The 27,463-nt window shown below is 38.4% G+C and overlaps 1 protein-coding gene across 2 annotated transcripts in view; it reads right to left on the reverse strand.

Moving 5' to 3' along the window:
• Positions 1-27,463, reverse strand: part of FHIT (fragile histidine triad diadenosine triphosphatase) — a 426,835-nt gene that overhangs the window by 380,061 nt on the left and 19,311 nt on the right. The gene's annotated exons all lie outside the window — the stretch shown is intronic.

Genomic DNA, 27,463 nt, shown 5'->3' on the forward strand with positions numbered 1-27,463 from the left:
ACAGGAATGTGTCCAGGCGGGTTTTGAATGTCTCCAGGGAAGGAGACTCCACAACCTCCCTGGGCAGCCTGTTCCAGTGTTCCGTCACCCTCACTGAGAAGAAGTTTCTTCTCAAGTTTAAGTGGAACCTCTTGTGTTCCAGTTTGTACCCATTACCCCTTGTCCTATCATTGTTTGCCACTGAGTAGAGCCTGGCTCCATCCTCGTGACACTCCCCCTTTATATATTTATAGACACTAATTATGCCCCTGTGAAAGAAAGAGGAGGCAGTAATTTTATGGGCAATAATAAACTTGAATCCGTATCATAAACAAAAAACAACTGGTCACACAGAAAAGTTGTCTTGTAATCCTTTCTGCATTATATGAGATTGATACATTTTGAATTTTAAAAGAGAGAGAAAATGAAATTTATCTTTTCCACTGAAAAGGTTTAAAAGTTGCTTTTGATTAGATACACAAACAAGTTTCTGCACTTGTAGATGTGACACAACAAAGGGAAAATGACAAACAGCAGAATAAAGATGTTGCTTTCAAAGAAAGTAAAGACTAATAAGGACCACGCTGATTCAGTTGGAGGACAGAACTAGTAGAAAGAAAAAACTCCAGTTCATTATTAAATATAGTTATTCGTAAATCAGAAAAAATTGACAAGGATGGTCTGAAAAATACTTAATTTTTAGAAAGAAAGCCCTCATTTCCTTTCACAGTTTTGAAACTCATCATTTAGGGAGTATCAGATCTACCTAACTCATTTTGGCAGTAAAACAAATGTTGATAGCTATTCAGAGTACAGTTCACCTAACACCTCAGCCCTGCGATGTGATGGGAATTCTCAAGCTCTGCTGTAACCTACTGGAAAGGCTGATTTAGCCTTGCAGGAAATAGAACTAAGAAAAATTGATAGAAAAATAGAATAAATGGGCTGCATACAATGAAAGAAGGAAGTTTCTTTAACAAAAAGGAACAGTGGGGAGGATGATCTAGTGCTCAATAGCATCAGTCCTGATCTTTGAAAAAGACTCCCAACTCTACTGAAACTACATATCCTTCATGTCATTCTCTCAAAGCCTGGATTTCAGAGGGACCAACAGCAAAGGAAAATCAAGTATGTTTATTTTACCTGAGTGAAAATAATGCATATTTCAGGCATTGAAAGTGTAAGCCTGCCTATGAATAGGAAGTGGCAAACAAAGGGGTTGCCAAAAAAAACCAACCCAAAACCTGTCTCAATACTGAAAACTGCTAATGAAATAAAACTGTTCCAAGAGGCAGAAGAAGCAGTGAGAAGCAACCTACTGCAGAAGCAGCACAGGATGCCTCCAACATCACAAGAGCACCTAAATGCTACAGGACAACATAAACATACAATTTAATACGCTGCATGCACACAGGCTGTAGAAAACAAAGGGTATTTTTCCTTTCTGGAGAAGCTAGATAAACTCTAAAAATATAAAATACGTTGGGAAAAGTATAAATTTCACAGAATGGACTACAAAGTTTAAAAAGTCATAGACTGAGAGCAAAGGTGACAAACCTGCTTATGAAGATAAAAGAAAATGGAAAACTAGTAACAAAGGAATAAAACCCCCACCAGAATATGGTTAGCCCATTGCAGTTATTTACAAAACAAGGATCAAAATAATCAGCTAATTCCTAGAACCCAGCCTGCTCACTTCAACTTTCAGCACTGCTTTGAAGATGTACATGCTCATCTTACCAGCATCCTCATTTTGCAGTTCCAATTTATGTTGCAAAAGAGTAATTGAGCTGAAAAATAGAAAATACACTCTTTTTGCCCCAGGCATCCACAGCACATGAAAACAAGACATTTACTCCATACCTATCCTGACTTCTGTGCCTAGTTTCAATCAGTGGTACTTCTGCAACAACGTAATGATAAGGAATGTCACTACTTATCACTTGCCTCCTGTAGGAAGTTGCTGCTTGCAGAGACAGAGGCATTTTTGGTTTATTTTGATTGTTTATCACTTCTGTTGAAGTTCTGGATGCACCAGCTTGCATGTGGCTTCTTGCCAGGCTCACAAGAGACTGACATGCAAAACACAAACACCTTCTGCTACTTAACACCAAACTGAACATAGAGAATACAAAAATATGTCCAAAAAAAAAAGGAAACCCCTTTCCTTATATTTTGATGGATGTTAGAGTAAACTGGTAGGTTAAACAACCCCAGGAAAACTACAGTTGTACATAACATGCTGCACATCTCTGAAGATTACCTCCAATACATCCAGCCTTGCTTTGAAAAGCTTTCTGCTTAAGACCAGCAATTTTCTCCCATAACCAAAGCATCAGACAATGTAAATATCTCAAAGTTAGTTGAAGCACAATTATTTCTACCTCCTGGGACTCTGGATACTGATTTTATTAAAAGTATCTTCTTAAACTGCACGAATTATTCAAAAGCTATACATGCATCCTTTTCTACTGCTGGACTCTCGTGCATAGAGCAAAGTGCTATTCTGCATCTAATGTACCATGTCCAACATTTGATCTTTTCCCTTTGCCCTAGTCTTTTAATAGAAAACTTTCATTCATGCTTAGAGTATTTTTAATCAAAAAAAAAACAAACAAACACCCTGAACCCATATTTTGTCACTCAAATATTTATTAAGAATAATGCACATGTGCAACTGAAAATATCAAAGTAAAACATTCTAATTTACATGGGCAAGGATGCATGAAGGTAAACGCCTTTCACAACTTGATAAACATAAATTCACTCTTTTGGAAACATTTTATAATGATGATAAATGAAGACATAGAGAACATTTTTGAAGTACACTGAGTGACTGCATATCCTCATACCTTGAGGTAATCTGGGGTTACTTTCTCTTTCCTTGTAGTAACAGACTTTATTATGGTCAACATACGAGTTCCACCTTTTTTTTTTTAGATGTCTTTGATACCATCTGGCACACGGTGTTGAAAAAGTACTGGGAACTGTTCCTTGTATCTTGGATTTCAGCACTGCAACTTACAGGTTTGAATTAGCATGCACAGGGTATGGTTACTATTTTGCCTGCTTGAAGAAAACCCCAAAGATCCAGTGTTTCCTGGCACAAAGGATACCAACACCACATTAAATACAACTGCTGTGTGCAGTCTCCTTTCTCTCCCTCACCGTTACTTACGGCACAGACAATCCACAGGAGGTTGCTGTGCAGTGTACCGCCGTGAATGGATTCTCTGTAAGCAAGGGGGGTCATGAATCAGTTCATGAGTTGATAATAAGAGGAATAGCATGAATAACTGATTTTCTGGCTGAACACTGAAAGTGGGAAGTAAAAAAAGAATTAAGCAAACAACACATTAAAGAACCCCAAACTGGTTTTGATTAAGCTATTCCATTATTTATCTTGTTTTTCCCATCAGACTGCAATGAAACAGCACAAGATTTTCTCAGTTCAGCACAAGATGGTTAATTCAACCTGACATAAAATATTTATTGTGGGTATCTGTAAGAAAAGCAAAGGAAAACAAAGGCATGCTTCAAAAAACATGGAAGGTAAAGCCAGCTCCCTTTTAATGGTGCAGTTCAGAACTCAGAATGCCCTTCCATGAGCCTAGAGATCTGTGTTTGTTTTCCTCCTCTTTACCTCCCTGGAGATGTATTATGGACTACTCTGCTGGTGGAGTGTTCTCAGTCTCACAGTTAACGCTGCTCTACTGTGTTCACTGAAGCAAATCTGGTACTCCAGGAAACCTCCACAGAGTAACAAATTATTCTTTCTCTCTCTTAAAATGATCACTTCAAGTGCTTCAAGCCAAAGAAAACACCTCCAGAAGGAGCAAAACATCCCCAAATAGTTATGGTATTTACCTAAGCAGAATTTCAGCTTAATTGTTATTGTGCTTAGTCCAAGGAAGGGATTTGAGTTCCTCTTAGTTCTTTCACTTGCAGAACTAGTCCCTGAAATGGTCTGAAGCACTTGCAGCAGCTACAACCCTCCAAACTTATCCTGTAGGGATTTTCAAAACCAGTGGAGACATTCTGATTAAAGTAAAAGGAAAAAGTAAACAATCACTTTCTACAGCTTTATTAATAGCAATGGCTTTTGTGCCATTATTGAAGAACTTGAGAAGCTACAAGAGCATATAAATACGTATATTCATACACAGAAAGTCAAGTAATGAGAAACATACCTACCTACCTGCACCGAGATGCTCTGACTCGGAAAACACATGGAAGGAGAATATTACCACATGTACCTTCTGAAGACACTGACACCATTTAACAACTGATATTTTTACGTTAAATCAGTTCTAGAAATACGAGACTATTTTCTCACTTGCATCTATTAATTTGTTCAAATGAAGGTAAATTAACTACTGACCATTTTAAAAAGTAATGTTTTATGTGTGGCAGTTCACTTCTGAGCACTTAAAAACCATCAGAACTTACAAATACTTCTTTTCTGCGAATACAGTTAAGACTGTCTCAAAATTCCTCATGACAGAACCATTTTATTTGTCCTGTTGGAACCTCACAAAGATACATTTCTTTGTACAATGCAGCTTGACAAGTAGCATCATATGTATTGTATTTTATAGGAAAAAAAACACCCTGGAGTTGTTTATATGAAAACCTATAGCAGCAGATAAAATTTGTGACTAGCAATTTGAAAGAAATAAATGCAGATGCTCTTCTCAAAGACAATCACATCTGAAAAAACAGTAAAAGCAATCCTACCTCATTTAAAGATAAAAAAAGCACACAGAATTACTTAGAACAATGGGTTAGGGGACACAGTATGAGCATTCAACTAATTTATCATCTCAATTTGCTCCCAAATCCTGCTATTTCTTCAGTATTGCCACAATGGAGAACAGTCAATTTCAAAAGATATTTGATTAATGTTTCATTACTTGTACCAAATAAATACAACAGAGACAACAGTATCTGAGTTACCATCTAATGAAATTGTCTCTCTGGTCAGCAGCTTTAAAAATAGGTAACACCACTGGAAAAAGGACAGAGGGAAATGCAGAACTTCAGTTCTGACTGTAGATTACTTCCCATTGTTACCGAGGCTATACATTTTACATCTTGGCCTACACACTATCACCTTGTAACTTGACCAGGTATTTTTACTTTAAACTTATTTTAAATAGTGTCTTATTTTTTACATGCCCAGTATTACTTGCTTCCTGCAGAAATTATGCAATCAGGAAACAAAATCAAAGTTTTTTATTTTGCATATATCACAATGAGTAACAAATACGCAAAGCAACACGGGGCTTGAACCGTTATGAACACACTGAACAAATTTTACAGAAGGGAAAATCACTGCTCTTACAAGCAAGCAAGCAATATGGGGCAAGTGTACTAGAACTATCCTGGTTTTACAAGTGGAAAAAACTAGGCAACAAAAACCTAAGCGAAATAATAATAATCCAAGGTCACACAAATGCATGCTATAAACCAAGTACCATACCTATATTTTCCCAGAATCGTTTCCTTATCAAAATAATATTGCCAGGTTGCCACATGGTGGTTTCAACATTTGCCACACAGCCCCTCTTCTCCCCTCTTTGTGCACATACACACACACCTATGAACACACAAGCTTGCAATGAAGCTCACACAGGGCTACAGAGAAAGCAAGCAGATGCCCAACCAGCTTTCTCTGGCTGGCTGCTGCCGCTGTGTCGGGTGTTAAATATCCAGTGGCTGTAGGAACCTACCATGGAAAAAAATCCTAAGCAGATCTTAGCTGAAGACTGATTTACTGTCCACTGTGCACAGACAAACTAGGACGCACTTTCTGCAGCAAACGGATTAAAGCCAAGTTTCATTGTTGTATACATTCTATTTTGCCAAACAGACTATTTGTACACATTCACTAATCAAATTCTTTTAGTCTACTGGTAAATATGATTCGCATGTGCAATTATGGTAACACACACGACATTCAGCAGAACTGTCCTTACAGAAAAATCTATCCCTTTCTAAAAAATTCAGCCTTAGAATACCAAGCCTATACAAATATGCTCATGACCCAGCCATGTTCCTTAAACTACCCATTTCTTGATTTTAGACTATGGCATTTAACTTTACAGTCCTAATACCTCACTGGAAATGCAGGCATTCTTTATACAGTAAGACCTTTCCAGTCTCAACCCCAAAGGAACTGGCTCTCTCCTCCAATTTCACTGTAAAAAAAAGATTTGGAAAACATTTCAGTGAAGAGCTGTTAGAAACATGTTGCACTTCTGTATGTGGATCCCTATCCGGCAAAAATCACACTTAATGCCCAACATGTTTCCAAGCAGCTGGCATTTTACCAACCTTTCCAGCTATTTTGGTCAACAGGCTTCGTGGTGAATAAGTTTCTTTTACCTATTATAAAAGTTTGGTGACCTTTCCATGATTTCTCTCCTGCACTTTGGGGGTAAGTAGTGCGAAACAGCAGCTCACTGGGCACCTTTGTCAAATATACCTCTGCATTTGGATTTGCAGTAATCCAGCGGAAAATGTGGTATTTCAACATTATCAGTCAAATAACTACCATCACCATTCAGCTTCCTATTGAGGTTTGATGATTCCACACTGCTAAAGGGAAAAAGCCTGCTCTGTTCTTACAAACCACCCTCAGCTTTCTCTTCCTCAAACATCTCTCATCAGATGCAAACACTTGTACCCTACCATCACCACATGCCCTCTTGGGTGCAGAACTTCTACTGCCACTAAAAACTAGCCCAAACCAGGGGGGAGAATTAAACCAATTGGCCAAAGTTTACCTTGAAATAAGGACTGCAGTACAAAAATAAAAACATTTAAGCATTAATAGCTCAAGAAACCAAGAGAATTAGTGGTGGAGAAAGGGAAACAGAGGAGTTAAAGTGACTCTGAAAAGGATCAAGTGAGGAAACATCAGGTCAGGCAGCAACTGTTCATGGGAGAAAAGGACAGAGCCTATCTAAAGTGAATGGGTCAGGAGGTTTGTGCACTATGTAGAGAAGGGCAACAGACACTAGACCCGGTGGGTGTGATGCAGTATCATTTACTTCAGGTGTTTTGCTCATTCAATATTCCTTAGTTTGGTGTAGTCCCGATTTGCAGAACTACTCCTTTTTTTCCCCTCATAGATGCAAATAAAGGAACATATGTGAACTTTTTATCTTAGAAGGCTACATAAAGCTGAGCTCTGAAAGATCATGGCTCAGACTGGGCTTCCAATCTTAATGCTTATGCTTACTGTTCCTCAGGTCCACCTGCATAAATGATGATAAACACCATCACATCATTTCCCAGCAGAGAGAGTCCAAGCAGAAGTTCCTTCCCTTTGTGAAGTTCATACAGAGAGTTGTGATAAGTGTCACAGGGAAGTCCATAAAGCAAACAATAATGCAGATAGTCCTTGCATAGTGTATAAAACCTATGTACTATGTGTGCAGAATAATGCCAGGAAGTAAAGCTCTCAACAGCTGCTCCTGAAGCTTGCACCACTCCTTCTGCATACAGAAAGACAGAGATCTCAAAGAAAGAAAGTGTGAGCATGTAATTGGAGATAGCGCATACACAGAGGAACCAAAAAACTCGGTGCAAATTATCTTAGATCTGGTATTTTCTAACTCCTGACTAGTTTTGTAATGTCAGTTATGTTACAGTTTCTATATTTACAGACATATAACATGAGATTCAGCTATCCTGGACAGGTAACACCCCTCTCCCTTGCAGACTTCATTAGTTGTGGTTGGACATCACACAGTATGACAAGCTGCATACAGCAAAAAAAAAAAGTGTTATTTTTCTGATAATAATAACAACAGCTTCACTTACTCTAAAGAAAAAAAGACAGTGTTATTAAAATGATTTACAGGATGATAGATATGCTTGCAGGGACTGTATGGGAACAAGATTATTGCTGCTGAGATTATAATTAAAGCTTTCAAAGTTGACATGGGAGAAAGAAGGATTCTAAGCAGCTGTCATTTTGGGGAACATAGTGATAGGACTGTCATATTTAAATAAAACACTCTTAAATACAGGAGTTACTTCTGAGAAGGGTGCATTTGTGTGTTCAATTTTAAAGTATTGCCTGCAAGGACATCATGCAAAGTAGCAATAATTATGGCAAGAAAGGAAAATGAGTTGAAAACAAGCTCAGACACGCAAAAGAGGATTGCAGCTGGCCTTGAGGGAAGGCATTTTGTTGATGTGGCATGTGCTTTTCTAACATGTGCTGTCCACGGCTGCAAAACTAACCAAGCAAGGGAATGCTGATATCTGACAGCAAGCTTCTTGCACTTGATATGCTTTGCAGAAAGCAACTGCTTTTAGAGGAAAATAGAGAGAGGAGAGAGAATATTTCACTGGAACAATTTTATTCTGGAGTTATTGTACAAATGTTGCCATTGGCATTACTTGGAAAAACAGAAACAAAAGGATACGAGGGAAGGTGGAGAAAACACAAGAATACGTATATAGTGTGGATTTTATTAATGATCTGAAATGCTGTGCGAGGGCAAATTCCAGGAGCACCATGTAACAGCATTCAGGTTAGAGTCTAGAGGAAAGGTTGTGGATATGGATATTCAGCAAGAAGTAAAGAGAGGAAAATGCATACTTTTTACCTTTTTAAACCCATCATGCCTCTTATGAGCTTTGTAAATCATCATTTTCTTTTCAGCCTCCTCCTCTTCATAATGAAATATCCCATCCTTTTTAGACCACCAGTGCTAGGCAGCTCCTTTACCATCTTGATTGTTTGAGCCACCCTTCTGTATGATAAATTAATGTTTCTATTTTAAGAACTGAAATAACAGCAAGCTGGAAAAAGACTATGAAACACTAAGATAATCAGATCACTACGTTGGCTGTACTATCTGTAACACAAAACAGAAATCACACGCTTACAGCTCTTCACATCTCCCCTACAGCCATACAGAAGACTCTTGACAAACTGAATAGCAATGTAAATCTTGCTTTGAGGTCAAAGGCCAAATATATTTGGAAGCATCACACCAGAAGCTGTCTCTGGAAGCAGCACAGGGGGGAACAGAGGTGCGTTCATATTGTTGAAACTGTTCCAAGTGTATAAGGAGCTTCTGTATGAGAGAATTAAAAGTACATATATCATTAAGAACAGTCTGAAAAAGCATAAAGTTGGTGCCAGCTTCCCCCTACACCTCACCAAATACTTTCTGGCAGCTCAGATTAATGAAAACAGTATCTCCACTTATGAAGCATTTCTACATTTTAACAAAGTGTGATCTTAAAGTAGCTGTATGAGATTATGGTGTTTGTCTAACTCCAAAATTCTCTCTCTCACTCCTCCCCAGTACATACACTACCAGCATCCTGAAGAATCTGTCTGTTGACACACATAAATCCTGACAAGTGGCACCTCTGCATATGAATTTATCTTTGATTCTCCTGCCAGTGAGATATGGTTTTTGTTTGTTCAGAACAGAACACCACATACTGCCTGGATGCAAGCTGCTGCTTAAGATAAGCTGACTGTAATTTCAGTATACAGTGGTATATTACTTGCTCTAGAATAATCTGACTTTATAGCAGCTGGATGTATGCCAGTTTCTAATTGTTTGTCTTCAGACTGCTGGCTTCCTTATAATTATTCTTGTCCTGGGATACTTGGCTCATCTACTCTTTCTGTTCCAAATATTCCTTACGAAGTCTTCAAGCTTTCTTGCCTTCTTGTATGACTAGTATTTTCACTATGAAATAAAGTCTTTGATTATTCAATGCCTGGCAGTCAAAACCTTTCCAAGCTTTAAAAGCCCATGCTATCTCATTGTCCTTCCTTTTAGCCAGCAAGCATTTCAGTGACTTCTTGGCGTTTAAAACCTGCAGTCCTCTCTCATATAACAAGTTAGCAGGACATTTTGCAGTGTGTTTACAAGGAATCTAAAAAGCCTTTTTTCTCCTGTCCACAAGTATCCCTTGTCCACTGTGATGCTGCATTCTAGTAAATGAAGATATCTTCCTGGCACTTAGGTTCAAAATTGTCTTTCCATAAGCACTGGTTTGTCTCTACCTTTCAAAGCTGGTAGCAAAGTCATTTTTCCCTCCATTCCTTGCTTTTATGTGCAAAGCTCTGTATACAGTAAGGTCAGGGGACAATGGGCATTTACTGTTCCTATACACCCTTACAAAAGAAACTATAGAAACAATTCATGTGTCATTTGCACTCCCATCTTTTTGGGGCAGGAACATGTTTTGCTCTGTGTCTACGTTGTAATTAGTGTAATAGCACTCCTGATTTCCAGACTGTATCCCTAGGAGGTAATGTACAATGAACATATACAATTATTAAGCCTGTGGAAAGGATAAAGCTTTTCTAAAAACACTATTATGTCTTTTGGCTTATTGTGCTAGTTAATAATTGGCATGTTCACCCTATTCACTACACACACAACAAAATAGACACTCAATAAGTCAATCACAGACAGAGCTATGGCTAGGTACCAGTATGAAGGAATCTAAGCTACCTGGTAGTATAACTTTCAGATAACTTTTCCTCTTGAGAACTACAACGGGTATTTTACGCACTTGGAAACATATAAACTTTGTATATAAATTTTAAACCATCTCTCTGGCTTCCAAAGTACATGTCTGCTAAAGAAATTAACAAGTTCTGTTCAGCTTTTAAACCCAAACTATTAGTTTATATATTAATTTATGCTAAAAATAGCTCCTTATTATGCTTCATGCATAATAAGGGAGAGTCTGTCTGAAAAAGGTTACGATTTAATGAGTACATTTTTAAAAGACATGGGAGGGAAGTGGAACAATTATTCTGTCCTGGTCTATGGAGAAACTGAGACACAGGGGCTTAGATTCCGCCTAAATAGCAATCCTGCTGCTTTAGGCTCACTCTATCATCCACGGAGAAATTGGAACTTCTTTCCACTGCATCATTTCAGACCCCAACTGAAGTCTGAGTTCTGGGAACTTCTGTTGACTGTGATTATAAGTTTCACTATTGCTAAAACAGAAAATGAGGAAGGAAGAAGCAAAAATCTTTTCAAGGTCAAAGACAGTCACTGGAAGACCTGAGGCCTGGGGAGGGAATCTCATGTCTGGGGAGATTCAGTGCAGCTTTTAATCCTGTTTTACACCTTGATTCAAAGCCCACTGAATTCAATGGTCTGACACTTGCGAACAACAAAGATGAAATCTTATATTAGAAAACCAAAACTGTGCAGTTACTCTTTTCATATGATGATACCAACTGTATTAAAGAGTGCCTTTAAGTATCTTAAGATTTAATGATAGCACAGCAGCAACCAATCACAGACTTTCAGAATTATCATTCTAGGGAAATGGTTTCTTTTTAAAACATTTCTGCAAAGTGAAAAAACCTGAACTGAGGGGGAGAACCCCCCATGTGTATTTACAGTTTTCAAGGCACATCTTTTTAAATACACCCCTCTCTTTAAACTACACAAATGAGAGCACAGCATGGACAGTAAAAGCCACATTAGACTCTTGTTCAGACTTCAAGAGTCAAATGGCATTTCCTATCCTGTATTTCAAAGAGAAAATTCTCACCAACACATAGAATTTCTGTATAGTGATAACAAACTAAAAGAGTGCAAGTATGTATTCATGTGAAAACGAAATAACTTCATCCCCTATTTAAGCACTAAGAAAATCTAAAAGAACTAGGTTACCCTCAGCCCTGCATGTCTCTTTGAATCAAAGAGATTAATCAGAAGGTATAGCACATAATGACTGCATTATCAAACCCATTTAGAAAAGTCACTGTTACATAGTTCACACAAATTTCAAGCGGTTTCCAAAGTTTTGTGGTTTGAAAATAAACTCAAAGCAATTCCTGTAGGAAATGTTGAAATGGCATTAAACATCATTACAGAGATTCTGACACTTTGCCCTCCAATGATCCAAACTACAGAAACAGGGCTGTGTGCATAATGATGTAATTACATGCAGTCATGAACAGTTTAATTACTGCATGGTTGAGCGAGCTTGCTTTCTTAAATCTGAGGGCAATGTCAGAATTTTCTTACTTCTATACCTGAGTGATTCTAAGCATATTGACACCATAGCCCTAAATTACAGCATCAGCATATAGAAATCCTTCTGAAGCAGCACAACACAAAAAAGGAAGTCTGCATCATGGATTAAGAACTCACTAACAAGCATTAAATGATACTTAGGGCTTCTTTTTCTTCTTAAAAAACATTGCCTGTGGTCAAACAGAACGAGGAAGGATCTTCATTAAAAATGAATGTGCACCAAAGCAATTCTGAAGTTGCTGTTGGATTGTCAGCTGCATCTTGAGTGCTTGAGAATTTCTTAAAGCCTATCCTTAGCTCTCGCATTGTTTTATAGAAGTGCGACACATCTGACACACAAAGCAGGTTCCTTTGAGGACTGCAACACACTGAAAAGAAAGCTTTCAAACCCCTTTTTGGGACACGCTGATGCAATGCTGCTCAGTGAAAACCTAAACTGCAAAGCCATTTGCATTAAAAACATGCATGATTCGGGGGGGGGGGGGGGGCTCCAGGCAGCACTGTGGGGAGGGTCTGGGGACAAGCAGGGGTTATTTTAAGTGATCCTTTGTGAAAGATTGTTATTTGGATCACAGTGTTAGTGAGGCAGTAACAGTTTTCCCGAGATTCTTCCAGCATTTCCGTAGTCACATTTGATCTATAAAGGAACTTGGCAATTTTTTACCTTCTTTAAAACCTTCTCATTAGTGCTTCCACTGGATTAGCCAAGCTAAGTGAGAAATGCCTCACTTTATAGAGCTGCCCCAAGGTACGTGGCAAGGAATGAACTGTATGACATTGCAAAGCTGGGAGGGAGCGCTGAACTGGTTGTCCTTCATTAGGAGGAAAAGCCAGTGGGGAAACCCAAAGCAGGTCTTCAATCTTCCATTAAAAAGAAAGCAGACAGATGCCTTAATACCTTTTGTACTCTCACAATCTGTGCTAAACTGATACTACGAGAAGTCTTGTTTCTCCCAAGTATTTCGCAGCACTGCAAGCTACAATTAAGTTAAATATCCAGTACGCACAACTCCTTCATTAATTAGAATTCACAACCATGTTTCAAACACCAAAAATAAATCCTTGCTCATTCTAAATCTGAAAATCTCTCACAAATATGTCCAGAATCTACAACTGTACTAAGAACCCTCCATTTCCACCTACAAATGATTTTAAAATCTACTCCTTTGGGTGCTGAACTGTTCCATCAGAGAGATGAGGATCTGTACCCTCATACAACCCTCCTCCATCACATGAACTACACATGCTGGACAGTAGCTAGCCCATGTGCTACATGTGCCAGGAGGATAACAACAAAAGGAGACAAGTTAAAACAGAGATGGAAAGCAGGCAAAGGGCGATTTAAACTCTAACCCAATAAAAATCTTTCTTTTGTTGTTTTATTCTAATCTTGGCTTTGCCTCAAGCCAATTCTCATTATTAAATGAAACAGACTCGTCATTCTGTAAGTGGGAGTGTGTCTTCCCAAAGGGAAAGCACCCAACTTTGCTGACCAGTAAACTGTCCACAGACCTTTACAGAAGAACACATTTTCCTGAAAACAACATTAATTTTCTGTTCCTGAGAATAACAACAAGATACCTCACACAACCAGTGCTAAAGCCATGCTTTACTAACACTAAAATATCTTTGAGACTGAAAGGAAGGCAACTGATTGCTTTGAGAAGCACCGTAAGAAAATAAAATTCAAAAACCTTTCTCAAGCTGGAATCACTTCAGAAATACACCGTACTTTCTGTTTGTTATCCCATTGCCTCCATATCATCAGTTCTTTACACTCCACTAATAATCTAAGCACTGCCTTGTGTAGTAATTAGCTTCAAATGTAATTAGAAGTGCAGCAGCACCTTGAAAATACATCCTTGGGGGGAAAAGCATTGCAAAATTCGAACTATAATTTTAAGAGGAGGAAGATGGCAGCAGCAGGGCAGATGATGGAATGAGCATTACCACCCCCATGTGCACTAGCAGCGCAAGTTATCTCAGCATTGCACTTGGTAGTTTCAGCCCTTTCACTGGAGTTACTGCAGGACATGTTGGAAAAACTAGTGGTACATCACAGGGAAATGCAGATGATAACTCATGTCAGCTCCACCGGGGTCTGCTTTTAAAACATACTTTAAAACAACACTAATTGCAGAGAAAACACTATTTGCATTAGATCTTTTTTTCCAAGGTTTCAGCTGTTTATCTCCCTGCAGATCCAAAAATTTACTGTACTCTGAGAGTTCACTGTACTCTAGCAATTAAATTAATGGCTGCAGCAACAGCAAGAAATCCTTAAAACCCCTGTGGGCTTGTTTCTTTGATTAGACTAGATCAGTGAAGCTACAGCTATTTGCAGGCAGATTAGACAGGCTAGGTTTTTATTGCCATTTGCACTAGAGATTGAAAGGTCATGTTTGTTGACAACTTACCACAACCCATCTGTGAAAGTTTACTTTAAAAGTTATTCTTCAGGAATATTTTTGATTTTTAAAAGAGTACCATATGGGTCTAAGAATAAGAAATGACCCAACCATACCGACACAAAGTAGAGGACTCCACTTACACAGCAAGCAGAACATAGCTAACACCCGCACATGTATTCTCCCTTCTCTAGAAGCAAAGTCTGAACAAATCACAAAGCATAGGGCACTCATATTAGGCTTTGGCAATGAATCATAAGGTAGTTCATGATCTGTGTGTGTCTCTGATTTTGTTCTGGCTTCAGGAACTGATTCAAGTAACAGTCCTATTTCCTGTTTAATTGTGTCATGCTATTTTTAACTGCATCGCCTTTTTTCTCCAATAGTGAAGAATACTTATGATGACAAAGTCACAGGTAGTAATGAGCATTTCAGAATATCTTACAAGCATTAATGTTCCTATGCTATTTGAGGTGATAAATAACAGACCTTGTGGTATCAGAAAACATCTGCACAGCCTTGTGAAAACAGCACTGCAATTCCTGATTTCCTGAGACAAAGAGGAAACATGAAAGTTAGAGGCAGAGCTGGGAAGGGAAGCCTTCTGAAGGCCTTATCACCTGCCTTAACAATGACATGATTCATTCTCAGATGACTTGCTTCTTTGCAATAACACAACAGTTGTGCTTTGAATGGTAATAAAGCTTTAGGAACTTCCCCAATAGACAGCAAGATGACACCAGAAGCCAAACAAAACCCTATAAAAAGTGAGCAACTTCTATCTGTTCTGCAGGGAAACAGCAATCAGCTACTGCTGTTCTGATAAAGACGTGTTACATTCCGTACAACACCACCTTCCCTCATACTTATTCATACAAACACCTCATACAAGCCTCATGCACCCTCATACAAACACCACCTTCCCTCATACTTATTCTCTCCATACACATACAATTCACTGAGTGTTAATGCTCAAACTACTTAACTGTGTGTTTGCTTTACTTTCAACACTAAAGACAACAATACTTATCAAGAAAGACATTGGCTAAAACAAAAGCGCTGTATATTTCGATACCACATTATTTGTAGCACTGAAATATTTTCTTTCTCTTCTTTCAGATGTAAGTTCATATCTAAAGCAATTCATCAAAGTAAGTACTGTAAAAGATGAGATTTCCACTACCCAAATGAAATACCTTCAACTTAGGTTTAAAAAACTTGGTACATTTTGAGATCATTCAAGTTCTCAATAAAAGACTTGCTCATTTTTAAAGTCAAATTTGTTTAAACAACTAAAGAGAAAACCACGAAATATATATATAAATGTAAAATATTTTGTACTTTGTAAGACGCCGGTTTCACACCACCTTATTCTACTCCTGTAGAACTGCCAGTAGTAGGACTGCCTCAAGAAAACAAACCCTTTAATTAAACTCTTAAGAGAGAATTTAAATAAATTATAATTTACATTTTTCTTAGTGATATTAAAATAGGTCTCTTAGGCCACTGCATTACAACTCTGTAATGCCACTCACTGTTTGTGCTGCTGGTGTGAAACAGATGTCTCTGCTCACGAAGGCATTGCTTTCTGCATAGCATTATGTCTCCTAGGGACATTACAGGTTTCCACAGTTAATTTTGGAGCATGTGACTTCACCTGAAATTTTCAGGTTCAAGACTAGTTGCAAATAGTAGGTTTCATTCATTCAAGTTGCAGCCCTGCAAATTCTACTCATTTTCCCCTCTTCTAATTGATAGTACATGGAATTATGCTAGGACCACTAAGAAAAAACGCATGTGGCCATTTCACTATAGTTTGAAAATTATCCTCCTTAGGATACATCCAGAAACAGCAACTCTTCTCTTTGAAAATTCATTTTTTGCTCACACAAATTTAGTCTATTGCTTAAAAAACATGGGGGCGGGGGGTGGTGTTAGAGATGAAACTAGAGAAGACTGGAGACCAATGCCGCATATCTTCCTAACAGCCACACAGGCCAAAAAACTCTCCTGTAATATCTTTCAAAACCTCCAAAGGCAAAATTTCCAGACTATTCCCTATAGCCATAACATGTGAATGTGTAATCCATTAAAGTATGGGAAAGGTTGAGGGAAATTAAAATGAGATCATACAATCACAGAACAGTTTGGGTTGCAAAGGACCTTAAGATCATCCAGTTCCAATCCCCTGCTATGGGCAGGGATGCCTCACCCTAGGACACGTCACCCAAGGATATTAATAGCAATTTAGTAATTCTCCTTTGTATTCATCCTTTTAGAGAAAACAAAGTAGAACACTTGATGAAAAAACATGGAAAGAATCTGGACATTGGATGCATCAGCTTCCTAAGAGCAGGAATCAGTCTGGGACCAGGAACCAACCCGATACCACAAGCTGTTTCCTATTATCTTGGTTCCTAAAACTAATGCTGTGAACAGTCAGTGCTGAGCTTCAGGGTTGAACTCTCAGAATGAACGTCACAGTCACAACTCACCCCTACTTCTGCATGCACAGTAGGAAACATAAGGGTTTTGGGGCATTCACTTCACAATACAGCTGAAACCTGGTTTTGACTTCTATAAAATACTTATCTCAAAACCAAGCAAAGGAAGTTCTTTGTTCCTACTTGATATTTTTCAAGCCCTTATATGGCGCTACAGAAATGTGTTGTAAAGTAAAAAGCAGAATGTAATAAAACTCATCTGAAATGTTTTCCAGTTTCAAAATCCACACCAAGTTATTTTATGGCTTCTATCCCTGCAGTTTTTCAGTTCACTATCTGCAGGAATCCACTGAGAATAAGCATGCAAGAAAATCACAAGGCAGCAAGAAATCTGGGTTGCGACTTACCTCCTGATAGCATCACTCCTTCATTTCTTCACACCCTGAAGCACAGCCTCTACTTGATCACACATTTGTTAAAGAGTCTTAGGAAAGGTGTTATTATTTCATATATAAGGCAGTAGCAATGAAAATATCTCCTAGACTTAATTTTTGTACTTCTCTCTATTGTAAAGGGGGAGAAAAAGCAAGAAACCTAGTGGGTAAAATTTCTGGGTGGTTTTCTGAAGAACAGCTGCCTCCTATCAGACTATAAAAACCTTTGCATTCATGTGGAACTCTCCTAGCTCTTCCCAAAAATCTCCACTACAGCTGCAAAGTCAAAAATACTTGATTCTCCACCTAAACAATAAAGTTCACAAGAGAGAAATGAGGAAATACATCAACCCTATGGCATCTTTGATTTTTTATTTGTATACTATCTTTATGCCATGCACCAGTAATAAAACAAAGAAGTTAATCATTCAGTGAACTGATATAATTCAGTGAACCACTGAACTTGAATATTTATCATGGGCAATAGCAGCTTACTAATTGCCTGATACGTGCAATTCTTTGGGGAGAATTCAATTATCAAAACCAGAATTTCTCTGCCTTTCTTCCAGGCTCTATTCTCTCTTGTTGATTTTATAGGAAATACCAACAGTAACTATAGAACAACATGTTTATTCACTGTTTCTCATGCTTTACTGTCTCTAAAAGTCAGCCATATGTAACCCTCTTAACTCACAGTGACTCAGGAAACATGGACTAATAACTTTAGTTTATAAAACATAAATACGATACATGCATGAAATAAATATAACATGCAGAAGAAGGACAAAAAATATCACTTGAAATCTCTGCATGGGCTCCAGAAAATGAAGTTACATACCAGCCACAACTCCTGGATGCATTCTGTAGCAAGTTAACCCATTCCTTCCTGAGATTCTATGTTAACCAAGTCTTAAACCTTGTCAGCTGCTCTTAGTTTGAAGCATAAGGCTTTATCTCAGCAAAAAGGAAAAGCCCATTTACCATTGCTTTGCAGTGACAAAGCTTTCTAAAAATTTATTACAAGTATGACACCCACCAGATGTTGCTCCTCTGTGTAGGAAGCCTCTATGACTGCCTAGCAGATATCACAGAATCAGAAAATGGTTTGGACTGGAAAGGACCTTAGACATCATCTAGTTTCAAATGTTTCCCTTCCTCCCAAGGCTTTTTTCCTAGGACTTATTCCCAATTTTATGGCATTAAGAGATGCCTCAGTTATCTGCAGAAACTAAAACCATGCATACTAAAATATTTTGGTATCTAGTTAATAAAACTATTGGGGTCCTACGCTATCATGAGACCGGGAGGCAGATTTTTTTGGTTTTCTGTCCCAGATCAGTTCCAGTTAATTTTTCCAAAGTTCTTCAGCCTAGAAAACCTTTTCAGGTTTTAGTATCACTGATTAAGAGCTTTCTTCTCAGAGACAACACAAATGGCATTTGAGTCCTGTAGTCTCCCTGCTTAAGCACACCAGAAAATTACAGTAGACTTTCACACAATTGATATTTCAATATACTGGCAAATGGGAATGAGGCAATACTGTGGAAAATCTGTTGTTAACGGTAATCAACCAATGGGTTGTAAATTTAGGTTGCTAATTTCTCATGTTTGAACTTACTCCGTTCGTGAACTACAGCAGTACCATCTAGAGAAACATCCCTGTACAAGGAGTTGGATGCACACGCTCCAATTCTTGCCCTGATTACAGTTTAATTTTTTAATCCATAGTCTGGATGGTCTGAGCAGAGCTCATTTCCTAGATGATCATGACCAAAGTATTCTACGATTAAGAGGCATAACAGTCTATGGACCTAGTCTGTAGTGAAAGTACTTCCTAGGGTAAATATTACCAACTGCATTAAATACCTCATTGCTGAACCCCAGTGATTTATCTTAAGATAGTAAAAAAGATGGTATAAAAATAAATACATAAACCCATATATATTAAAGCTCTGTCACATGTCTGTGTTGATGACAAAGTGCAGTATATAAGATTCACAACTGCCTGGACCATGCACTCCAGTGTCCACCACGCCACCCTGGCACATCTATCACTGGCCATACTGCACAAATATCCATTTCACCCAGTAGCTTTACAGCTTCTTTGGAAGCTGCCAGAAGTCACACAGCATCGATCAAGGTGTGCACCCTAAAGAGTCTGTTTGCCTTGTGTTAACAGCAAGACTGAGGAGCAGGCAATAGATCTCACAGCAAACTACTACCAAAGAGAAGACTGGATCAATCACAGCATAAAACCAGTTTTTCAAGAAGGATGTGAGGATGCATGGAGCACTAGCAATCAGTAAGCTGTCCTGAGCACAAGTCACAGCTTGATAAAACTTCAGAACCAGGTAAAGGAGAAAAAGCACTTTTCACAGCTATTGTCACCAAATCAGCCAGTGCAAGCGTGACCACCATATGCCCTCATCCTGTCACCCAACATAGCCTCATCGGGCACAACAACTTACCCAGGAACAGGCTGCAGACATTTCCTCAGTGCTGTGGAGAAACTATTGTGGCTTCTCTGCTTCACAGGAGATAGCAAGATGTCTTTATGACACCCACAATGAAGGGATATTTTAAAAAGCAGATTTTTGGATGAAAAAAAGATGAAAGTACAGCACTACTGCTGACTGCATTTATTTCTACTCCATGGATACCACTTTGGGAATATTCTTTCATAGCTTTCATTTTCAATTTCAAAGAAGCAACATTATCAGCATATTGACGTTCATTCATTAGAATTAGAAACTTTGTTATAATAATATAATAGGTTTTATTTTCTCAATGATAGCTTTTTAAAATTTCTAACTGCTTGTTTGTATGCATATACATACATCCTCCCCATTCCAGATGCAGTGTATTGAAGTTCAGAACCTAAATATTTTTATCCCAATATTGGAAATTCATGGATTTCCAGTGTGGTTAATTCTCCCTTACTGACAAAACTCCCCACAAAATTCATTTCACACAGAGAACCATCATATTTCATGCATTTCTTCAAACATAATACAAAAACTTAGGATATTTTTTAAGCGTTTGTACATTTTGGATTAATAGAAAGTCCCTAAATCCCAAAAGACATTAGTGTTCAAACGAACAGGAATGGCTTTTTGATCTTAAAATTGCAGCAATTATCATATCCCATAAATTGCAGGAAAATCAAGTGGCTTGAATAAATATTATTTGCTTACCCTCCCCAAAAGTGACAGCTAACATCTGCCTCATTGAAAGCTAAAGCATACAAAGGCAAAGGCTGTTTTCTTTTTTTATGTTATCTTATGTAGATGAAGTGTCACCAATAATAGGTGCGTCCCATTAAAAACTCAGTTAAGTCTTGCTTTTCCAAGAAAAGTTGTTAATTCGGGATTAGTAAGTCTGATTTGTTACCACCAGTAAGTCATGTAAAAATGCTGTGCAAACCAGAATCCTTTTCAGAACCGAAGAGCTCAGGGATAAGGTCCCTCAGGCCTTCATTTCCCAGATGTCAAAGACTCTCAGGAATTTTAAAAGTGCTTATTAAATCATCCTATAGAACTTCTCCACAAGCACAGAATCTCTTCTATTACGCTGCAGTGTTGGTTTGAAATTCTTAATTTTGAAGCACACAAAGCTTAACAGACTACGAAGACACTGATAAAACACCTTACTCAGAAAATTTCTGACAGCCAAGGTTTCTGCTGATTCTTTTTCTCCCTTCCCATTGTGTCTTATTGTTAACCATCACATTGCTTTTTTTAATGGCTTCTTAAAACTTTCTTTCGTATTCCAAAATTCCACAGGACTCTACCATCGTCTTAGGCAGGATGGTCATAAGATATACCTCTCCTCAAGGAATGCCTTCTTTGATAGTGGCATTCACTTTGACACTCATCACAATGGTATTTATGACAACAAAGTGACTGAAACAGAAGAGCATCCTCCTCTGTCATGACTTCTGAGGTGGAAGATGTTACATATTGGAGATGAAGTTGAGTATTCTCAAATCAGCACCAAATATAGATTGCTTTTGGCTTGATATCACTACACTATGCAGTCCAAAACCATAATTAGTTGATCAAATCACATGACAAGTTTGTTTATTCACCATCTGTCAGTACCTCTAGGTGGTCACCTTCTTCCAGAAGAGCATCTATGCCTATATTCTTGCTTTCCCAGATGTTATGGTGATTTTTCCTACCTGTATCCTATCCATCAAAGTCATGTAACAACCTTCTGGAAGCACACACAACAGTGTTGGACAAATTTACCGCAGTCTTTTGCTATCTGCCAGGGGACAAAAACAGATTTAGCACAATTCAGCTTAATGATACTCAACCATACTCCTCCAGCTGGAATGCTCAAAGACACACTCTGAGCATTATGAACTGTTTGGGAAGGCTGAAAACAACTTTGAGATTCTCATTCCTGGGATTCTGCTGTTCTGGAGACACACTGCCCTCCCAATGCCTAGAAAATGCATCTCTCTTCCATTAAAGAGCTTGAAGACAGACAAGGAAAAATATGGCTACTGTGCGGGAAAACAAACCTCTTTTGCTCAAAAAGGAGTGATGAGTATGTTTTCATTCCCCTTCCATTCCAGTAGTTACAGGAGTACATGCAGCAATGCTCTTACGGCCCCTCCAGAACAGATGTGACCAGCAACGAGACAGCTATTTACAGACATGGATGCTAAAAAAGAAGAGCACAAGGATATAGGAACAGAAATTCAATGCAGATGACTAGCTGGAGAAGTCTGTCAGGAAAGGAGGGAGGTGAACACTTTCTCTTGAAAAAGGAAAAGTTCAAGGAAAATTTGTTTTTAAACATTCCTTTAAAAGTTATACTAAAATAGCGTTTAATAACAAAATACTTCCGAGTTTTCAAAAACGTTCTAATAACTGTTCCTGAAATTTGAAATGATATGTTTGTGTTAATACTTAGCATATTCTTTCATATTCAAGAACAGAACCAACCTTGTTGATTGAACTGAAACAAAAAATGTGAAATTTTCATTCTGTTTTCAACAAGGAAAACCATAAAAGGGGAAATTAAACACTAGCAACAACTACAACATCAGTGTGTTATCAACTTTATTCTGAGGCTAAATCCAAAACACAGGGCCATATCAGCTACTAGGAAGGAAATTAACTATCCCAGCTGGAACCAGGACACATGAGGAGGAGAATGCTGTTTCTAGCGAACTGTTTAAAGCAGCACGCGGTTACTGTTGTTAAGAATAGCATTCAACATAACATTCTAAGGTTTGACCAGGATTTTTGCTAGTATTGTCTTAGTTTCTGAGTTTTTCAGTCAGCAGATTTCCTTGTATTTTATTAAGTCTCTTTTCATGTCTGTCATCTCCTGGCTTTTCAGTATTAGCTTTGCCAACAGCAAGGCAGACCATCAAAGAGCTAACTGAACTTGCAAAAATAAACAAGGAAGAGAAGAAATCACCCCAGGTGAACAGCTCCCAAACTTTTTTAGGCTGATGTTTCCACAATTGCAATTAAACATACTGAACAAAGAAGGTTATCAAAAAATCTTAAGCTTTCACTTTGACACCACTGTGGTTTGTTGACCAGAAAGAGTTTCTTGAAGGTAAGCATCGATTTGACTGGCAAAAATGTGATTGCTGTTCAGCTAGATATCTTCTTTAACAGGGTATAAAGAACTAATTTAAATTAAAATCAGTGTTTTTAACTGCAAAGTTCAACATAAATGAAAGGATTAGACGTAAGACTTTACAGTATCAGTTCAATATATCAAAGGTAACTTCTATAGCAGGAAGCATTCTGGCACATCAAAGTGGAATGAAAAGTTACAGTTGGTTTTTGTAATATTTATCAATTTCTCAATCTAATATACTTGACACATACATACCCTTTTCTCTATTTAGAAACCTCCATAACCATCCATTCCTTTATTAATATTCAGCAATGCAAAACAGGAGGGTACATGGAATTCAGCATCCCAGTCATACCAGCCCTGCGTAAGTCACTGCGTGCTACTCATGCACTGCTCCAAGAAGCACTCTTCAACGCTGCTACACTGAGCTCTCATAGCATTAAAAGAAAGGAAGAGAGCAAATCAAAACAGCTCCAAGAGCTGCATTTTTTACCAATTCCAAAATAGCATAATCTAAACCTCTTCACTGGAGCTGCGGCACAACAAACATCCATCTGAAGCCTGGGAAAAATACATATATTACACACAGTGCTTGCTCAAGGCCTGACAAACCTTGTTGGGTTCAGGGGGACTTGTTTATGTACTGCCTGTCAAGTGTGTGAATGTTTCTTTCCAGGAAAGAGAAGCAAAAGGAAATGTATTAAAAAAAAAAAAAAAAAGGAAAAATACAGCAGAGAGAAAAACACCTGCAACTCCAAACCAAGACATTCAGATATACCCAGCATTTTGTGATGAGTTCCTTATATTTTCCCTTTTGAATCTGTATCACTGACTACAGATTCTCTAGCAGATTCTCCAGATAGAAAGCTTTATTTGATACAAACTCACAATTCTTGATAGCTTAGCTCAATTCTTTTCCTTTTTCTTCTTTAGACCATTCCAAGTATCAAGCTTTCATCAAAAAGCAAGAATCACTCCTAGGACATTTTGTTAAAGTCCCTGCCTGTAGCAGAGCCCTACATCCAAGCCTCCCATGCCCCCACACAAATCAGGCAATTCGGCAATATTCCAACACCTGTATTTTCACAGTTCATTCACCTTCTTATTAAGACTATGGGCAAAACACAAACAAGACCCTCTGGACAGCACAGATTTCTTGTATGCTATTCAGGCTAGAGAATAAACCAGCTCCAGCCTCATAATTTTTCCATCAATACACAGTAAGCACATGTTTTATTAATGAATATAATCAACAATAAATACCTTCACCTGAGCAAGGTGAGGCAGTATCTGTCAGAGAGATGAAAAATGTATGGAAGCATGTGAGGGGTGGTGTAGGCTTCCAATCATTTATGATTTATTTGCCTTTATGAATCAGAGCATTTGGGGTGTACATTTTCATTTTTTACTTTCAGGACTCTTGACTTCCAGCTAAATTTTTGTTTGCTGGAATATGAACTCTTATGTTCTCTGCTAGTTTCGCATTAGTTTCTCTTAGTTCACTCTCACTAAATAACTGCCCTTTAACGTATTTATAATTAAAAACTGGAACTTAGAGAAACAATTCAGAGTCCAGCAGATTCTTACTGGGTCTCAGTGCAGCATTCAAATTACCTGCCAAACATACACTTCAAGAGAAACTGTCTTTTAATTCTCAATTTATTTACTGGGGATACTACCACGAAAGAGCTGGACAGAAAAGCAGCATAAAGTCAGCTGAGAGGTGACTTCAGGGTTGCCATGGCAATTTGTCTGTGAGCATTCCTCGGTGTGTACTGGGTGTAAGGAAATTCTGCATTGAGTAAAGCGAGCAGATAAGAAGGTTTAGTCTATTTTAGGCTGAAGAAGCTTGGAGAAAAAGCCTGCATCCCACAGCCAAATTATGCAAGGAAGTTGGCACTAGTCATGTTTTTTAATTTCTGTAAGTATCTTACAATTACAAATAATGAATGTATTAAACCAAAAGCACCGTATCACCCTCACTCAGCCAGGGCACTCAGTGAAGACTTCAGCCTCTAGCTGGGTTGCGTGTGCTACGTACCCACCAGTGCTTTCAAAGCAATATCACACAGTGATCGGATCAGTGATCAGTAACTCAGCCATCGGCTTCTGGTGCTAATGTAAGAAATCTGAAATGGGAAAATAATTAAAAATGACTACTTCTCAAAGAGCTTACATGCGGGCAGTTTCTTACTGCAGTACAATCTTACTGTAGATTTTGTTTCCAGCCTCTAAAACAGTCCTGGTTCTGTCTCATAGATCTGATTGGAAATACACATTTAACTATTTACTTACGAGTCTAGGAAAGTAAGCAATGCCTTGCACCCCACAAGTTGTTTCTTTAACAAGTCGCAGCTTCTAAACAACTCACAGTGTTGCATTTAGAACTACACTGGCCCTGTCAGACAGTGGGGAAGCTTCTGGCAGCTTCTCACAGAAGCCACCCCTATAGATCCCCCACTACCAAAACCTTGATACAAAACCAATACCACTAAGTAGTATAACAGGTCCTTTTCAGATCTATGCTTTCTGGAACGTAACATTTCCAACCTAATTACAAAATTCTTAGGGCAATGAAGTCCTGGCTAATAGAAATGGTTTATTTATTTTCAGAGTGAGACTCCATAATTAAAGCCTGGAGCTTACCCACTTCTCTGAGCAGCTGCAATAACCAAAGGGAAGCTCATTTTGTTACAAGTAGCCTGGTGAGATAGGTGTTTTTACAACAGGCAGAAAAGAAGTAGGTATGGTAGTCCTATTTTCAGCTTTTATTTCATATTTCTCCTGTGAAAAGGTCAAGCATGGGCAGCAGCATGCAACTCTGTAATGAACAAAGGTTTTCTTAGCTTGCTTTCTGCTCCGACATGTGAAATGTCCTTACTTTAAACAACACCAAGTCTATAACATAGTGAATGCTGTGCTCCAAAAACCTTTCTCAGTTTCTTCATCAAACTTACTGATGCTAATGTCTATCTCAGAACCACTGATACAAATTACATCACAGTTAAAATCTTCGTAGAATCATAGAAGTAACAGGTTGGAAGGGACATTAAATCTCATCTAGTTTCAGCCCCCTCAGGCAGGGACACCTTCCACTGGAGCAGCTTGCTCCAAGCCCGTGTCCAACCTGGCCTTGAACACTGCCAGGGATGGGGATGGGGCAGCCACAGCTTCTCTGGGCACCCTGTGCCAGCGCCTCAGCACCCTCACAGGAAGGAACTTCCTGAGATCTAGTCTAAATCTCTCCTCTATCAGTTTAAAACCACTACCCTTACCCTACCACTCACTACACGCCTATGTAAAAAGTCCCTCTCCAGATTTCTTGTCAGCCCCTTTAGGCACTAGAAGCTGCTCTAAGGTCTCCTTCTGAGCCTACTCTTCTCCAGCTGAACAATCCCAACTCCCTCAGGCTGTCCCGATAGCAGGCTCCAGCCCCCTGATCATGTTTGTGCCCTCACAGGGGCTTGCTCAAGCAGGTCCACATTCCTTCGTATGCTGGCCCCAGAGCTGTATGAGGACTGCTGGGGAGGGTCCCCCCAGAGTGCAGCAGAGAACAAGAATCCCCCCACCAAGCTGCTCACGCTCTGTGGGTGCAGCCCAGCACACATGGGGGTTCTGGGCTCAAGTACACACTGAAGCCGAGTCATGAGGAGCTTCTCATCAACGAATATTTATGCCACACAGAAGGTGCTTTGAGCATATCATTCAATTAAAAACTAAATTTCTCCTTCAGAACAAACACAGATAAACCACTGTACATTATATTACATTCAGTAGTGCACTTCTGGTTAATAATCTAAATAAGTCGCTTCAAAAAAAAACTAAAAGATGTTTCCTTGTTAATGGATAGTGAATGTTTTGTAATTATCAGTTTAGTACATCAAAACACAAGATTTCTCACCAAAAGAAAAATACATCTGATACCATTAGTAATACATCTGAAATACAATAGATAGTTCTGGATGCTTTATTATGCATTCTTTTATACTCCAGCTTCACTAATAAACAGACTTTTATGACAAATATGTGGAATCATTAGCTTGCTGAAAAGGAATTTACTAAAAATCACAGAAGGACCTGTGATTGGACACACAGGCCTATCTTTTTACAAAAGCAACTCTACTGCAGATATAAACCAGAGAATTGAGAAGGTACCTTTTTGTTGTTCAAAAATCAAGCAGTTACAACTGCAGATATCCGTATTACAATTCCTTTTTTGAGGCTTATTTTTAGGGCAATTAAGCCTTACTTCTTTAGAGAGCAAACCTTTTGCACTTTTGTTTGCAAGAGCATCATCTACGTATCTATTATATAATAACAGCCTGAAAAGACAGCTTTGCACAGTAATAATTCATTTAAATAACACTTCCTCCCCTCCCTCAATATAAGGAATGATCAAATAAAGACATAAGGAACAGACTCAAAAGATTCCAATATCTAAAGAGCATCTGTAGATTGAAAATGAATACAGGCAATAAGAAAGCTTTTTTCCATGGGAAATACTGAGTTATGTTGAGACTAGCAGGAGTTTGAGCAGT

The sequence above is a fragment of the Pezoporus flaviventris genome, unplaced genomic scaffold, assembly GCF_033815535.1.
Source record: "Pezoporus flaviventris isolate CSIRO_AGI_PZ_B2104156 unplaced genomic scaffold, CSIRO_AGI_Pfla_v1 ptg000073l, whole genome shotgun sequence".
Taxonomy (NCBI): Eukaryota; Metazoa; Chordata; class Aves; order Psittaciformes; family Psittacidae; genus Pezoporus; species Pezoporus flaviventris.